This window comes from Scyliorhinus torazame, chromosome 6 (genome assembly GCF_047496885.1).
Source record: "Scyliorhinus torazame isolate Kashiwa2021f chromosome 6, sScyTor2.1, whole genome shotgun sequence".
Lineage (NCBI taxonomy): Eukaryota > Metazoa > Chordata > Chondrichthyes > Carcharhiniformes > Scyliorhinidae > Scyliorhinus > Scyliorhinus torazame.
The window spans coordinates 263,458,322-263,472,268 of NC_092712.1; positions in this window are offsets into that span (position 1 = coordinate 263,458,322).

Genomic DNA, 13,947 nt, shown 5'->3' on the forward strand with positions numbered 1-13,947 from the left:
ATAGCGTCAGCGTAATTGGGTGCATCCTGGATCAGCGAGAAGACTTTGGAGCGGAGTCTGGAGTACAATATCTGGATCTTCTGAGCCTCTGGAACAGGGGTAGGCGCCGCATTGATATACGCTTCAAAACAAGCTAGCCAGTGCTGGAAGTCCTTTCTGGCATCGCTTGAGTGTGGATCCAGCTGCAGGCAATCTGGTTTAATATGGAGGTCCATCTTCTGAATCTGATACTAATAAATTGAGGCATGATCAATTTGACTGGAGACGAAGTTGAATCCAAACTGAGGCTTTATTAGTATCCGATGTGTGGACTCCCACAGCAGCTGGCGAAATTGCTGCGAGCTGGAGGCCATGCATATTTATACCCCGCCTCCTGGGCGGAGCTAGCATGCAGGGGCCAAAGGTGAACCTGTAGTGCAGGTTCTATCGTACATCCTCTAATATCAGAACACAGTGGTTTACCACACACACCCATCATCAGCTTGTGCGAATCCAAGTCGGGGATTTTCCCCAGCAGCCTTTTGATGAAATCTACATCATAGATATAAATACAGATATAAAATTTACAGTGCAGAAGGAGGCCATTTGGCCCATCGAGTCCCAGTTTGGAGCGTAAACATTCACTAGGACCACCATCACCCCCTCAAGCTTACCCCGGACCATGAGAAATCTACCACCCCCATCCGCAACTGTGCTGTCCGCCTCAAATTGAACCCGTTTGTTAATCATGATCACGACCCCTCTGGTCTTAGCGTCAAGCCCCGAATGGAAGACGTGGCTAACCCAGCCCTTCCGTAATCTAATCTGGTCCACCACTCTCAAATGTGTCTCCTGCAGCAACATTACATCCGCCTTCAGAGCCCGTAAGTGCGCGAACACACGTGTCCTCTTGACCGGCCCGTTTAACCCTCAAACATTCCAGGTGATCAGCCTGGTTGGAGGGCACCCTGCCCCCCTCCCTGCGCCGATCAGTCATCCCCCTTCTTGGGCCCACCCCCTGCCCATGTGCCGCGCCCCCCCCGGTCCGCCTCTTGGCAGCTCCCACCCCCGACCTCTTCCCTATTACCTGGTTCAGCTCCCTCCTTCGTCAGCAGATCATCTTTCCCCCCCCCTCCCCCCCCTCACAGCAACAACCCCCTGTAACCTAACCCCTGCCATATACTGGCTGTATACACCCCCCCATCTTGCTCCCGTTGACTAGCTCAAAGCAGCTAGCCTGGTGACTCTCAACTCCGGCGCCACCATGTCTCCCACCTATCGTCCCCCTGCTCCCCTCCCCCCTTCCCTCCCCCCGCACCCATCAACACCACTTCCCCAGAACAGCCCTGTTCGAGCAATCGCCCTGGGACCGAAACAGAGAGAAAACAAACAAAGAACAAGGCTCGCCCCCACAATAGTGCAATTCAAACTGTGTAATGAGGTGGGCGCTCCCACCCACCCCCCTCCCAACATTACCAGAAAAATAGCAAAAAGAACCCGTGCAGCCCCCCAGCACCCAATAACTTAACCTTTAACTATGACTTTGGCTTTAACTTTAAAACTTTCAAACAGGCAAAAAAATCACAAGAACACCCCAACTTTTAAGTAAAGAACCACATCGCTAACAAAAGGGCAATCCACAAAGAAATGCAAACATCCCTTGAAACACTAACTTGAGTCCATGGATCCTCAGTTCGGCACCAGTCCATGCCCCTTAGCGAAGTCCACCGCCTCCTCCGGGTCATCAAAATAATGTTCCTGTTCCCGGTATGTGACCCAAAGCCGCGCCGGAAAAAGTAGCCCGAACTTGACCTTCTTATTAAACAGGATCTCTTTAATTTGTCTGTAGGCTGCCCTCCTTCTGGCCACCTCCTGGCTCAGATCCTGAAAGATGCGCAGGACACTGTTGTTCCATAAGCAGCTCTTTGTGTTCTTGGCCCACTGTAGGACCCGCTCCTTGTCCATGAACCTATGAACCTATGGAACCTGACCACCATCGCCCGGGGCACCCCCCCCTCGCGGCTGCCTCGCCTGCACTCTGTGTGCCCTGTCCAGCTCCAACGGACGCGGGAAGCAATCCTCCCCCACCAGCGTCTGCAGCATGTCTGCCACATATGCCATGGCATCCACTCCCTCTGCCCCCTCCGGGAGCCCAATGATTCTCAGATTCTGCCGGCGAGACCTATTTTCCAGGTCCTCCAGCCTGCCAACAGCCGTGATTGTTGCTCCTTCAACTTTCCAGTTTCCACGTCCGCTACTGTTTGGAAATCTACCTGCTCCTCCACTGTCTTCTCCAATGCCTGGACCTTCTTATCCTGGGCGTCCAGCCTTTGGTCCAGTCGCTCCACCGCTTTCTGAAGCGGTTCCAAATTATCCCGCTTCAGCGCTGCAAAGCTCTCCTTCATGACCTTCAGCATGTTGTCCAGTGCTGTCTGGACCGTCCGTTCCGTGGTCCGTTCGTCGGCCATCTTTCCTCCCACTTGAACTTCCACACCACCAATGTTCAGCCCCTTCTTCACCTGTTTACGCTCCCTTCTACTCCTGAAGTCCATACAATTCTGTATGGATCCAGATCTACAGTGCTGTTGTTTTCCCCTCCAGTTCTCAAAAGTTCGAAAAAGTCGGGGGAAAAGGCCTAAAAGTCTGACCGGAGCGAGAGCCACCAAATGCGCGACTTACTCCCTCATAGCCGCCACCGGAAGTCAAGTTACAATTTATAGATTACAAAGTACTAATACAAAAAGATTACAATAAAAGTTGTACTTAAAATTTTACAGAGTGAGTATAAGTGCACAGCAGTAGGCACTGTTTAAAATGTATAGGGCGGGATTCTCCCATACCCGGCAGTGAACCACTCCGGCGTCGGGCCGCCCCAAAGATGCGGAATCCTCCGCACCTTAAGGGGCTAGGCCCGCCCCGGAGTGGTTTGCGCCGGCCGGCGGGATAGGGGCCTGGCGCCACGCCAACTGGTGGCGGAGGGCCTCCGCCGGCCGGCACATGCGCAGGAGCACCAGCGCGTGCTGGCATCATCCCTGCGCATGCGCGGAAGGGTCCGTCTCCACATCGGCCATCACGGAGGACCACAACGGCCAATGTGGAGTAATAGAGTGCCCCCACGGCACTGGCCCACCCGCGGATCGGTGGGGCCCAACCCCGGGCCAGGCCACCATGGAGGCACCTCCCGGGGCAAGATCCCCCCACGAACCCCAGAGCCGGCCCGCGCCGCCAGGTCCCGCCGGTAAGGGACCTACTCTGATTTACGCCGGCGGGATCAGCTACAGACGGGCGGGACTTCGGCCCATCGTAGGCCGGAGAATTCGGGCGGCCCCGGCACCCATTGAGTCGCGCCGGACCCCGCCATTCTCCAAGGCGGGCGGCGCGACTCACGCCGGGCCTATTTTTGGGGGGACAGGAGAATTGGGAGGACGGCGGGGGCGGGATTCACGCCGAACCCCCGGCGATTCTCCCACCCGGCGGGGGGTCGGACATTCCCGCCAATAGTGTGTAATAATAATGATACTATTTAAAATTAATCACATACTGTTAACAAAGTTTATCTCTAATACCAAGTTCAAAGATAATTGCTTCTTCTTAACACTGCTTTCTGATGCAAGGACATCTGTAGTTATGCTTTCCTCCCTTGCACCCACAATCTGCTGTTAACCTCTCTTCTGGGGATAACAAATGCGAGCAGCCCAGTCAACCTTGAAGGCTTTAGGCTCCTGTGGTGATTTCCAGCAAAGGCCCTTCATGCATTATCTGTGACCAGCTCATCCCCTGTTAGCTCATTTGTCTAAAATCCCAAGAGTCACTGTTATGTCAAATGAAGCTTAGGAATTGTCCCATGATGCACTCACCCAAACAGTCCACTACAAGTTTAGTCCAAATTATATAATATTCGTCACTACACTAAACTAAAACTATCCATGTTAGACTAATTTCCCGACACTGTTTTTGAGTGGATAAGTTATCTTCTCCTCTGCCATTGTTTTTTAAATTTTAAATTAAAAAACAATTATCCAATTAAGGGTCAATTTAGCGTGGCCAATCCACCTTCCAGAGGGAGAATGTACAAACTCCATACAGACAGTGATCTGGGGCCAGGAATTAACCTGGGTCTTCGGCACCATAGGGCAGCAGTGTCAATCACTGCGTCACTGTGCTGCACCCTCCTCTGCCATTGTTGTACAGTTTAAAAAAATTTGTTCCAGGTATGTATGCACCACTGGCTAGGCCAGCATTTATCACACATCCTTAATTGCCCTTCAGAAGGTGATGGTGAGCTGCCTTCTTTAACCATTACAGTCCTATGGTCTAGTTACACCCAGGATGTTAAGAAGGGAGTTCCTGGATTTTGACCCAGCAGCATTGAAGGAACAGTGATATATTTCCAAGTCACAATGGTAAGTTACCTGGGGGGTGGGGTGGGGGATTCTTCCAGGTGGTGAAGTTCCCATATGTCGGCTGCCCTTGCCCTTCAAATTCAGTGGTGGGCAACCTGCAGCCCGGGGGCCAAATGTGACCCATCTGGGTTATGAGTGCGACCCACGAGGCATTTTGTTAACTGTTGCCCACACGCAAGGTTGCCACATTCCACTGATTTCTATCCGTGTCGTTCTTTTCCTACTAGCATGACTACTGAAATGATACACTCATAAAGCAAGGACAAGTGAAATGGGTTGAGTTCTGATTGCTCATAACATTGACTGTGAGAGCCATGCACTTCCTCTACATCCAAAGTGTAAATGTTTCTTTTGTTTTTACCATTTGAAGTTGATAATCATTTCATTAATATAGAAATGATTAAGCATTTTCTATAACTCATTATGAAATATTCAGCATGTATTGATGTATTTTTTTTTAAACAAACAATTTTATTGAGGTAATTTTTGGCATTGTAAACAGTTACAGATAACAGAAATGTGCAAACATCAATATAAAACCAATACTTCAATCAAACCATACTGCACATGCCCGCTCCTTTCCCATAGACACTACCCGCCTATTTATCCCTCCTACTCTACTCTCATCTCCCCCCCCACCTGCTGCCGTTCACTCTCCCGCGAAGAAGTCGACAAATGGTTGCCACCTTCGGGCGAACCCCAGTACAGATCCCCTCAAGGCGAACTTAATTTTTTCCATACCCAGAAAGCTTGACATGTCCGAAAGCCATAGTTCAGTCTTCGGGGGTTTTCAGTCCCTCCATGCCAGCAGTATCCACCGTTGGGCTATTCGGGAAGCAAAGGCCAGAACATCTGCCTCTTTCTCCCCCTGGACTCCAGGTCCTCCGAAACCTCGGAAATTGCCACCTCTGGACTCATCACCACCCTTGTTTTCAGCACCCGGGACATGACCCCCACAAATCCCTCCCAGTACCCCCTAAGCTTAGGGCATGCCCAAAACATGTGAACGTGGTTCACTGGTCCTCCCGCCCATCTAGCGCACTTGTCCTCTCCCCCAAAGAATATGCTCATCTGAGCTACCGTCATGTGGACCTGGTGAACGACCTTAAATTGAATCCGGCCGAGCCTGGCACATGTTGCAGTTGAGTTTACCCTACTCAGGGCTTCCGCCCACAGCCTGTCCTCCATCTCCCCGCGAAGCTCCTCCTCTCATTTGAGTTTCAGTTCCTCCGTCTGGGACTCTTCCCCCTTCATGAGCACCTTGTAGCCAAGCTCCTCCTCTCATTTGAGTTTCAGTTCCTCCGTCTGGGACTCTTGCCCCTTCATGAGCACCTTCCTCCTTCTCCTCTAGACTCTATTCTGTCCTATTGGCGGGAGGCATGGGAAGGATGGGACTGTCTGCGTACAAAGTCTCGCATCTGTAAGTACCTAAAGTCGTTTCCCCTTACCAGCCCAAATTTCTTCTCCAAGCCACTCAAACTCGCAAAGCTCCCCTCCAGGAACATATCGCCCACCCTCCCCACCGCCATGTCGAAACCCTCCATCCATGTTCCCGGGGACGAATCAATGGTTATCACATATTGGAGCCCAGACAGACGCACCCACCTCCCCTACATGCCTCCTCCACTGGCCCCATATCCGCAGGGCCGCCCCCACTACCGGGCTGGTGGAGTACCTGGCCAGCGACAGCGGTAGGGGAGCCATGACCAGGGCTGCCAAACTGGTGCCCCTGCATGAAGCCGCCTCCACTCGCTCCCAGATAGACCCCGTACCCACCATCCACTTCCTTATCATGGCTATGTTAGCCGCCCAGTAGTAGTTGATCAGACTCGGCAATGCCAGTCCCGTCTCGCTGCGGCTCTTTTCAAGCATCGCCTTCTTCACCTGCGGGGATTTTCCCGCCCAGACAAAGCTCATGATGATTTTGCCAGTCCTTTTGAAGAAGGACCGTGGGATAAAGATCGGGAGGCACTGGAAGATGAACAGAAATCTAGGGAGGATTGTCAACTTTACAGTCTGCACCCTCCACGCCAGTGACAGCGGGAGAGCATCCCATCTCCGAAACTCCCTCTCATGTATTGATGTGTTCAATCGTATTTATGGGGCCGTAGTTAGTAAACAAGCCTGATTTCAATCTTGTGGCCCACTGAGGTGAAGGGCCATTCATGCAGCCCAGTCACTAGCCAAGGTTGCCCAGCACTGTTCTAGACGGTCATGCTCCTGGGTTTGGAAGGTGCTGCCTAAGGATCTTTGGTTAGTTTCTGCAGTGCATCTTGTAGATGGTACACATTGCTACCACTGTGTCAGTGATGGAGGGAGTGTATGTTTGTGGAAGGGGTGCCAATCAAACAGGCCTGGATGGTGTTGACCTGTTGTATTGAGTGGAGAGTATTCCATCACATTCCCGACTTGTGCCTTGTAGATGATGAACAGGCATTGGGGAGTCACGAGACGAGATACTCGCTGCAGGATTCCAAGCCTCTGACCTGCTTTTGTAGCCACAGTGGGCCTGAACTTCCTCCGAGTAGCATTCAACATCAAGGCCACTCCAGCCCAAATACTTATTTTTATCAGCTGGTCTTACCTGACTTCCAAATTCAGGCTGGACGAGTTCCAAGCAGTGCAGCATGTCCATGTGGCTGAGTCAAAGGGCAGGAGAGTCGGTGTCCAGTGAAATTGACAGGCCAGGAACAAGTGTCTCAGCTTGGTGGATAGGATTTGGGGAGATTGGGGGAACCGGAATGTCAGGGAGTCAGGGAAAAGGTTGAGAAGTAAAATCAGAGGTCAGGGGGTTGAGTCAGAGGTTAGTTTGAGGTGATGCTGATCCAATGTTGGGGTGGACTGAGGTTGGGGGGGGGGGGGGGGGGGGGTGGAAATAGAGTCTTGAGGATGATGAATATCTGGGTCTTGAGGGAGGGGGGCTTCTGGGGTGTTGGGGGGAATCCCATGGGGGGTGTAGTTGGGGATGTCCACTGGAGGGTTGAGGGTACGGGAAGAAGAAGAGGTTTTAATTCATTTAACTTTTTCTGGGTATTGATGTAATGCAGTCGGAATTTGTGATTTAAATCATATTTTTGTATGGTTCCAACATAGGACATGTACCCACGTAAAGTTTGAAGCTCTGGGCAATTACCCTGAAAATCCTTACCTGCGAGTTTGTGGAGGTTCCCCAGTGCATTGTTGGGGTATACCCAATCCGTCACTGGAGAGCTCGGACGTTACAGCCCGTTCAGTATTGATACAGGTAGTTCCATTTCTCGTCCGTGGTAACCGCCAAGACGTTGATCGTAGGGTGGCACGGTGGCACAGTGGTTAGCACTGTGGCTTCACAGCACCAGGGTCCCAGGTTCGATTCCCCACTGGGTCACTCTCTGTGCGGAGTCTGCACGTTCTTCCCGTGTCTGCATGGGTTTCCTCCGGGGGCTCTGGTTTCCTCCGACAGTCCAAAGATGTGCAGGTAAGGTGGATTGGCCAGACTAAATTGCCCTTAGTGTCCAAAGAAGGTTAGGAAGGGTTATTAGGTTACGAGGATAGGGTGGTAGTGACGGCTTACGTGGGTCAGTGCCCACTCGATGGGCTGAATGGCCTCCTTCTGCACTGTATGTTCTATGTTCACTGCTGCCTCACAGCTCCAAGATCCTGGGTTCATGAGGCACGATCAATTTGACGGGAGACAAAGTTGAATCCAAACTGAGGCTTTATTAGTATCAGATGTGTGGCCAACTACAGCAGCTGACGAAATGGATGAGAGCTGGAGGCCACGCATATTTATAACCCGGCTCCTGGGCGGGGCTAGCATGCAGGGGCCCAGGTGAACCTGTAGTGCAGGTTCTACCGTACAACCCTTAATATAAGAACACAGTGGTTTACCACATTCACCCCCTGTTAAAATTGAGTCCGGCGGGGGTGGTGGAGAACTATATACAATTAGCAATCTTTTATATTTACAAAGCAGTAAAAAAATGTCTCTGGTCATCCGGTGGGCCGGACAGACGTTCAGCCGGTCCGGCGCCTTGATGGTCCTTTGAGATCGACGAAGTGGAGCCGGCGATGTTGGTGCTGTCGTGGTCGAAGTTGACTCCAGGAGCATGCCAAAATCCTCTCCATCAACGGGGGTGGGCAGGGGGAGGACGGACGGTCCTAGGGGGGGTGATGGGGGTGGCGAGGGAGGGGAGGGTGGCGCCGGGGGCGGTGTGGGAGTGGAACCTGCAGGTGCCAGGTCCCTGAGGGAGACGGTATCCTGGCAGCCATCGGGGAACGCCATGTAGGCGTACTGTGGGTTTGCGTGGAGCAGGTGCACCCTTTCCACCAATGGATCCGCCTTGTGGAGCCGCACACGTTTACGGAGAAGCACGCTTCCCGGAGCTGTGAACCACGTTGGGAGCGATACCCCGGATGTGGACTTCCTGGGGAAGGCAAAAACACGTTCATGCGGTGTACTGTTAGTCGCAGTGCAGAGTAATGAGCGAATGGAATGTGGTGCATCAGGGAGGACCTCTTGCCAGCAGGAGGCTGGGAGATTTCTGGACCGTAAGGCCAGCTGGACGGCCCTCCATACCGTCCCATTCTCCCTTTCTACCTGTCAGTTTCCCTGGGGGTTGTAGCTCGTCGTTCTGCTGGAGGCGATACCCCTGCTGAGCAGGAACTGACGTAGCTCATCACTCATGATTGAGGATCCCCTGTCAATGTGGATGTAGGCAGGGAAGCCGAACAGAGTGAAGATAGAATTAAGGGCTTTAATGACACTGGCAGACGTCATGCCGGGGCATGGGATGGCGATGGGATACCGGGAGTATTCATCGATCACACTGAGGAAAAATGTGTGTCGATCGGAGGCCTTTGAAATCCATGCTGAGGCGTTCAAAGGGCTGGGAGGCCTTCACCAGGCGCGCGCAGTCCGGCCGGTAGAAGTGCGGCTTGCACTCCGCACAGACCTGGCAGTCCTTGGTGATCGTCCTTACTTCCTCGACGGAGTAGGGCAAATTTTGTGCCTTAATGAAGTGGTACAACCGATTGACCCCTGGGTGACAAAGGCTGTCGTGCAGGGCCCGGAGTCGGTCTACCTGTGCGCTGGCACATGTACCTCGGGATAGGGCGTCTGGGACTCATTGAGTTTGCCAGGGCGATACTTAATCTCGTAAATATAGGTGGAGAGCTCGATTCTCCACCGCAAGATTTTATCATTTTTGATCTTGCCCCGCTGTGTGTTGTTGAACACGAAGGCTACCGACCGTTGGTCAGTGAGGAGAGTGAATCTCCTGCCGGCCAGGTAATGCCTCCAATGTCACACAGCCTCAACGATAGCCTGGGCCTCCACTCCACGGATGAGTGCCGAATTTTGGAGGCATGGAGGGTGCGGGAAAAGAATGCCACTGGTCTGCCTGCCTGGTTGAGTGTGGCGGCAAGGGCGACGTCCGATGCGTCGCTTTCTACTTGGAATGGAAGAGTTTCGTCTCCAGCGTGCATTCCAGCTTTGGCAATATCAGCTCTGATCCTGGCGAAAGCCTGTTGGGCCTCGGCCGTCAGGGGGAAATGAGTGGACTGTATGAGTGGGCGGGCCTTGTCCGCATAGTTTTGGACCCACTGTGCGTAATACGAGAAGAACCCCAGGCAGCGTTTGAGGGCCTTGGGGCAGTGGGAGCTCCATGAGGGGGTGCATGCGGTCAGGATCGGGCCCCAGAACCCCGTTCTGGACTACGTAGCCGAGGATGGCCAAGCGGTTTGTACGGAACACACGTCGCCTTGTTATACGTGAGGTTGAGGAGAGTGGCGGTGCTGAGAAATTTAGCGAGGTCCTGCTGATCTTGGCCGCAGATGGTCACATTGTCTAGGTATGGAAACATGACCCGCAAGCCGTACCGGTCGACCATTCGGTCCATCTCCCTTTTGAAGACCGAAACCCCATTGGTGACGCCGAAGGGGACCCCAAGGAAGTGATATAGGCGGCCGTCTGACTCGAAGGTGGTGTATGGCCGGTCCGATTTACGGATGGGGAGCTATTTGTAAGCGGACTTCAGGTCCACCGTTGAGAAGACCCAGTACTGTGCAATCTGGTTAACCATGTCAGATATGCGAGGGAGGGGGTACGCGTCGAGCTGCGTGTACCTGTTGATGGTCTGGCTGTAGTCCACGATCATTCGGTTTTCTCCCCAGACTTACCCACTACCACTGGAGCTCTCCAGGGGCTGTTGCTTGGCTCGATGACTCCCTCCCGAAGCAACCGCTGGACCTCAGACCAGATGAAGGCCTTATCCTGGGTGCTATACCGTCTGCTCCTGGTGGCGAGGGTTTGCAATCTGGAGTTAGATTGGCAAAGAGGGAAGGAGGATTGACCTTTAGGGTTGCGAGGCCGCACACAGTGAGGGGTGGTAAGGGTCCGTCGAATTTTAGGGTCAGGCTCTGGAGGTTGCACTGAAAATCCAGGCCGAGGATAAGTGCAGTGCAGAGGTTCGGGAGGACGTAGAGGCGAAAACCGTGGAACTCTACGCCTTGGACTGTGAACGTGACCGTGCAGTACCCCCGGATCGCTACGCGATGGGACCTGGAGGCCAGGGAGATACTTTGATTGGTAGGGTGTACCTTAAGGGAGCAGCGCCTTACCGTATTCGGGTGTACAAAGCTCTCGGTGCTCCCGGAGTCCAGTAGGCAGGAGGTCACATGGCCGTTGACTTTCACGCTGGTGGATGCGTTGGTCAGTTTTGTAAAGGCCCCGAAGAATCCAGCACGAGTTTTAAGGATACAAAATAATAAAGTTTATTTACTATAACAATATATACATAGTCGTAGCAGTAACTTCCCTTGCTACCTTCTCCTTCCTCTTGGTTCCTGGACTGGCCAGCTTATTTATAGTAGGAGTTTCTCCGCCCCCCTCATTGGGGAAGTTCATACTCCCATAGGATTGTGGGATAATCATTAGTCCCCAGCCAATCGTCAGTAGGCAGGTTATAACATCCCTCCCCCCCAAAGTCCAAGGAATCCACCGTAGGCCCTGGCGAAGGAAGGCGTCGAACTCGTTTGGCCGCAGGCCGGACGCCATTTGCACGCGGCGCTGGATCAGGCGGCGTATAACGAGACGGAGACCGGCGCTTCCGTGATGAACGGCGCGGTTGTACATCCACGGCCTGTGGACCCGAGGATTCCCCCTCTGATTCATCCTGTGTCTCCATCTCGGAGTCAGAGTCTGCTGCCTCCGTCATGTCAGCGTCTCTGTCCCCATTCGGTCCCGTCATGACCTGCGCAGGCTTTGAGTGAGGCACCAGTGGAAGATTTGGAGGACTACCTTCCCTTGTTTCTGGTCTTTGCCGCTGTTGAACTGAGCTCCGGGGGCGGGGAATCTTTTGCGGGGATGATCTTCTGGACCGGACGTGGTCTACATGTTTTCGCTGGAGACGACCCTGGGCTTGCACTTGGTACGATATAGGGCCCGTTTGGCGAAAGATTACCCCAGGAGCCCATTGGGCACCACCAGCAAAATTCCGCACGAATACTGGGTCACCGGGCGCAAACTGCCGAATCGGACGATGCTGAGACAATCCCGGTCCCTGCCGGTCTTGTGTGCGGCGTACTTTTGCGCCAATGTCCGGGAAGACCATACTAAGGCGGGTGCGAAGTCTCCGGCCCATTAGGAGTTCTGCGGGAGCTACCCCAGTCACTGTATGGGGGGTGGTCCTGTACGTAAACAAAAACCGAGCCAGTCTCGTGTCCATTGATCCGGAAGACTGCTTCTTTAGGCCTCTTTTGAATGTTTGCACTGCACGCTCTGCCAACCCATTTGAAGCCGGGTGGTAAGGGGCAGTGCGGATATGGCGGATGCCGTTCATCTTTGTAAACCTAGCAAACTCCTCACTCGTGAATGGAGTGCCATTATCCGTGACCAGCACCTCGGGGAGGCCATGCGTGCTAAATGATAAACGCATTTTTTCAATTGTTGCGCAGGACGTTGTCCCCTGCATCTTATGCACCTCCAGCCATTTGGACTGGGCGTCAATTAGTAGGAGGAACATGGATCCCTGAAAAGGGCCTGCGAAATCTGCATGTAAGCGTGCCCAAGGCCGCCCTGGCCATTCCCAGTGATGTAGGGGCGCGGCCGGCGGAAGCTTCTGATGCTCCTGGCAAATGGAGCAGTTTTGGGCCACCTTCTCAATGTCGGTGTCGAGGCCTGGCCACCAGACATAACTCCGGGCCAACATTTTCATCTTGGTCACGCCCGGATGCCCATTGTGCAAGTCTGATAATATCAGCTCCTGGCCTTCTTCCGGGACAACCACACGCGTCCCCCACAAGAGGATGCCGTCTTCCACGCTGAACTCTGACAGCTTGGAGGAAAATGCCCGTAACTCGCCTGGGAGCTGTCTATGCTGCCCACCATACAGGACTATGTGCCGAACCTTTGACAGGACTGGCTCCGTCTGGGTCCACTCACGGATCTGTGATGCCGTGACAGGCAAGGTGTCCATAGAATTTAGGGTTGCGACCACCTCACCGGTCGTGGGGGTCGACATGGGGCCGGTCGATAAAGGCAATCGGCTCAGTGCGTCGGCATTTGCTATCTGCGTACCTGGTTTGTGCTCCAGAGAATACTCATATGCAGCAAGCAACAAAGCCCAGCGCTGGATCCGTGCAGAAGCAATGGGCGGTATCGGCTTATCCTCTCTGAAGAGTCCCAGCAGGGGCTTATGATCAGTCACGATAGTGAAATGGCGGCCGTACACATACTGGTGGAAGCGTTTCACCGCGAAAACCACTGCCAGGCCCTCCTTCTCGATCTGCGCGTACTTCTTCTCCGCTGCAGTCAATGTGCAGGAGGCGAAAGCTATCGGTCGCTCGGCCCCGTTCTCCATCTTGTGGGACAGGACAGCCCCAATACCATACGGGGATGCATCACATGTGACGAGCAAAAGCTTTCCCGGATCATAGTGGGTTAGTAACCCAGACGACGACAATTGTTGCTTTACCCGCCGGAAAGCGGTTTCTTGCGGCTGACCCCAAACCCAGGTGTGATTTCTTTAGCAGCAGGTGTAAGGGGGCCAGCGTAGTTGCCAGATTGGGGAGGAACTTCCCGTAATAGTTTACGAGACCGAGAAAAGAACGAAGATGCGAAGTGTCAGTCGGGGTGGGGGCATGTTGAATTGCACGCACCTTCTGCGACGGGGTGCAGACCCTCACGGTCCACCCGATAACCTAGGTAGACTACTTCTTTTGCCTGAAATACGCACTGTGTGACGTAAACGGACTCCAGCCTCCGAAAGGAGTTTAAGGACAGCCTCCAGATGTTCCAAATGCTCTTGCTCCGACGTCCCTGTAATCAACATGTCATCTAGGTAGACAGCCACACGTGGTAAACCTCTCAAAATGCCCTCCATAACACGTTGAAAAATTGCGCAGGCAGAGGATACTCCAAAGGGCAACCGTGTATATTCATACAGGCCCCGGTGTGTGTTAATTGTTACATATGGTCGGGAGGCAGGGTCCAGCTCCAACTGCAGGTAGGCGTGACTCATATCTAATTTTGTGAATGAGAGTCCGCCTGCAAGTTTCGCGGAGAGATCCTCTATGCGAGGCATTG